This window comes from Carassius carassius, chromosome 29 (genome assembly GCF_963082965.1).
Source record: "Carassius carassius chromosome 29, fCarCar2.1, whole genome shotgun sequence".
Taxonomy (NCBI): Eukaryota; Metazoa; Chordata; class Actinopteri; order Cypriniformes; family Cyprinidae; genus Carassius; species Carassius carassius.
In genome coordinates this window covers 24,632,449-24,636,806 of record NC_081783.1, presented here as the reverse complement: position 1 = coordinate 24,636,806, position 4,358 = coordinate 24,632,449, and the positions used below count along the sequence as shown (strand labels likewise).

Below are 4,358 nucleotides of genomic sequence, written 5' to 3'. Positions count from 1 at the left end.
AGAGAGTGAAAACATAAAAAGTAAAACTAACATAAAAAACATAAAAAGTAAACTATTCCTACATGCTTTTAAGAAAAAAAATGAGCTTGATGTATTTATTTAACATCAACACATTTAAAAACATAACATTTAGAATTACATTGGCTTTTACATTGTTTTTCCTAAATATATAATGTCACTGTATGCCCTGTAAATTGAATGTCGCTTTGGACAAAAGTGTCTGCAAAATGGGTCATATGGCATTTCTAAAAAGAACATTATTTTGTGTATTTGGTGTAATTAAATGTTTAAGTGGTTTAAGGTTAAAAAAAACACATTATTGTTTCTCCTCTACAGGTACTCCTCTCCTCGCCTTCTGAAACGTGTTGATTTTTACAAAGCTCATCGTTCTGAAAAGCGAAGTGTGCTCTGATTGACCAGCTACCCAATCTATCTATCTAGCTATCGTGTGACTGAAATGTTATGCCAATACTGTGCCCTGTCTGGCCGAAGCGACGAGACATAAACATTTAATTATAATGTTTATTTCATAATAATGTCAAAACCCATTATAAGCGTGATATAAACATGATTTTCTAGTCGTGTTCTCTTTTGGAAGGCCAAACAAAGTAGGTTCCCTTTTTTAAAGAAACAGCGTTTAAGAGTGACGTTTCAATTCAAACGAACGAACAAACACATGAGAGCAATTAAAAAAACAAAAGGAGCTGTTTGTTCTGCTCTCTTTAGATCTCATGAATTTCACACAACGATCGGCTTGCGCAGTGCAAACAGTCAAAACCTGGATGTTTTAGGCAATATTAAAATCCTGGCGAGGACGTGTCCCGTATGAATGGCGCATATGACCACCCTATACAGATCTTCTTCATTCACCAAGAGCTTGTAACACTCCAAAGAGAAAGGAAAAATTACAATCGCATCATATGACCCCTTTAACCCCAAAAATTTACTTAATTAATGAAAATTTTAATGTTAAACTGCTGTCTGTCAGACTTCTCTGTGTTTACATAAATGTATTGCGGGGCAATACCTACTCTATGTTAGACACTTAATAGCAATATCTTTGTCTCCATCCAGCTTTTTATGGCACATTTTAACCTTTTGAAAAAAAAAATCCTGAATGGAAACGGTTCAAATTCACATAAAATATTCTAATGTGAATAAAACTTTTTATGTGGATTGACTCACTAATAAATGCAACATAAATGCACATTTGTTGCAACTCTATCAGGTGTTTTAAGTTGCCCCTTAAGTTTTGATCCCACAGCGTTTCATGACTACTCTCCTGTCCATTTCTAATTTACATAAAAGAGCTGATGGAAATGCTCTCAAGTTATAGGGTTTCTTTGCCAAATTTCTATGAATGCACTTAAAAGATGCAAAGGAATTGGATGGAAACCTGTCTTTTGACATCAATGCATAGAGTATATCATAGAGCCTAACAATACTGAACAAAAAGAAAGTGATTCATCGGATGTTCCATATGAGAATGATCTATTTTCTTTATAAGTGTGCAAACAGTTTTAACATACCTTGAGTGCTTGAGGCCTCTTTAGGATACTGTTAGTTAAACACGTAGACAGCTAAGGTCACTGCCACTCTATTCAGAAGGTTGTTGTGGGGCCCCATCACAGTTGTCCCTTCCAAAGACATCATCCATTTGTCTGCACTTAGTGCCTCTTCTGAAATGCATACACAATATGATAACTAAAAGAGCATTAGAAAGATACACTACATACATACATGCATGAGTGGCAGTATTGGCAGGATGGGCAAAAGTACCAATTTTATCAGGTGGGAGACAAAGTTATTGTATGGTTTTTCCTAATTTAGACTAGGCATTTTATGGATGCAATAGGCTTATGTTGAATTACAGTCTTTCCTTTCTTCTTTGACATATATCCATGTAACAATTATTAACAGGGCTTAAACCAAGCAAACATATGTTCCATTTAGCAGCCGGTGTGCAGCTGATCCTGCGGTGTGTCTACAGCTGTTCCCGCTCAGTCTTTTCCTTCTGCGTTGACCATTCATGACCGTGGTACAGTTATGCCGCGTTTCCACCGACCCCCCCTCATTTCAATAAGACGAAATATGATATCAAACACCACTGCCTCCTTTCATTTTCATTTTCATGCGTTAAACATATTAATAGCCGCAGAAATGAAGTTCAGGCAAATGTGTAGGCCTACTTTATATAAAACGAAATATTATATCAAACAGTAGCCTATTGTCTCTTTTTTTCATTTTAACATATTAATAGATTAACTGAATAAAGACCAAAGATTACCTGTTAGGTTTACCCAAAACAAATTATATTTTATGCTTAACCACTAAAGAGACATCAGAACCAGTGGCAAATGTCAGAAGGTATTACCGAGTTGAGAGTGCTCCCGACGGATTCATGATCACTGAGCTCCCACTGATCGCGTGGAGTTGACCGTCTCCGACATCGGCGAAACACATTTTTAAATAGGCGCAGTCTTTATAAATAAACCGCATATTTAAGTTTTAAACAACTACATTCTCACCTGAAATAGTTAAAACACTATACCTTTCATGACACGGTGACAGTAATATTTAAAAAATTATCAAAAGATATGGTGGTTGAAATTACAATGTTGTATTGCCACTCCCGAAAGTTCAGGACCTTTGAACAAGTACCTCGCGAGCAGGGACTTTCTGAGGGGCATTTTTTTTACCCAGAACTTTATTTAGATCATGGTAACTGCAGTGGAAGCACACCGAGTACCAGCCCAAAGTCCATAGTTTCTGGGTAAAGTTCCTGCGGTGGAAATTTGGATAGAGTATGAAGACGCGATTTTAACTAACTTCACCGTATTCCTCTGAAATAAACCAAACTAAACAATCAACACTCACTCAGATCACCAGTATTAATATACATAAAGACTTATAAAACAGATTTTATGTAACATACCTGAGACATGTTCCTTCTTCCAAAAATGTTAAAATACTTCTGGTACCGTCCGTTGGCCGCGTAATTTCACAATTCAAACAGCAGCGATCCCACAATGCTATACGGTGGCTGTAAAAAAATGTTTCTACGGTGTAGTTACAATAATATTACAGGACTGTCCGTTAATTTCCCATCATGCGTTTGCATTTACAACAAAAACATGAATACAGTGCGTTGTTGTAAAATTTATTGTAAAAATGACATCAATTCCTAACAGTGTGTGGAAAATCGGTTCGTAGCCCTGCTTCAATAGTGCGATACCTCACGAGAGGCACGAGAGGCATGTCAGAAATCCATCTGACCAACCGATTGCCTGTCGGGAGAGGTTAATCGCCTCTCGTTTCACCTTGTACACTGCATGAACGACGCACAAAAATGCAGAAAATCGACCCGACCCGAAAAAGAGTCGCACGAGTCTTAATTCGGCTCAAAATCAAATGAAAATCGCACAGTGTATGCCTGGCTTTACTTGGACTCAGGGATCGGTCTCGGACTGCAATTGTGAATGAACTTGGACTTGGAAAGACTCGGGTGGACCCTGATATTTTGGACACAGACATTTTTTTAGAGTACAGAAGAATCCATGTCATGTTTAATATAAAATAAAATAAAGTAACAACATAAAATTAATATAAAATATATATATATATATATATATATATATATATATTAATAAACATCTACCACTTAAACTCAATTGATTAAAAAAATAGGACACGACAAGGTGGACTGAGACCCAACACTGGCCTGAAGCTTTCAAAATGGACATACAAGCAACATAAAATGTATGCTAAAATGATGCATATGACTAGAATATAGTGCACAAATCATAAGAATACATTTTTGAAACTCATGGTGCATCGGAGGGCTTTTTGAACCTTGGAAGTTTTCAGTGTAAGAATATGGAAAATAGCAACCATTTTCTGTACTCTTGTGTTCCACAGAAGAAATAAAGTCATGTACATTTGTATAGACTTGAAAGGTGAGTAAATGATGACCAAATTTTCCTTTTTGGGTGAACTAATCTTTTGCAGGCAATAAATGGAACCTCATGGAGTCATAGATGGATTTAGTGGAATTGGTTATGGAGGTTTGCTCCTGGGAGTAAAGGATCATCCTTGTCCTGGATTTTCCAAGCAGCTTAGCTTTCTAAATATTCATCTGAACTCCTGTAAGAAGTGGCAGGTAGGATTCGTCATCCTTCTGGGATGTTCCTTCCAGGCTATTGAACCATTGAGCCTCAAACCACCACAACCAAAGAAAGCTCCTCGCCTTTGTGGTGAATGTTGCTACAATGGAGAAAAATACAGAAGTAAAGTGATTTAATACATATTCACTCATTATTCATTATATTACTTGGTTATATAATAAGTTTTTAACATGA

At 36.5% G+C, this 4,358-nt stretch overlaps 1 long non-coding RNA gene across 1 annotated transcript; it reads right to left on the bottom strand.

The window, feature by feature from the left end:
* Positions 1-776: 776 nt before the first annotated feature.
* On the bottom strand, positions 777-2,835 carry LOC132110209 (uncharacterized). Its single transcript, XR_009424616.1, has 3 exons — positions 2,648-2,835; positions 1,530-1,679; positions 777-885 (listed from the first exon to the last, which is right to left on the bottom strand). It is a non-coding gene; the product is annotated as an uncharacterized LOC132110209 (long non-coding RNA).
* Positions 2,836-4,358: the final 1,523 nt, after the last annotated feature.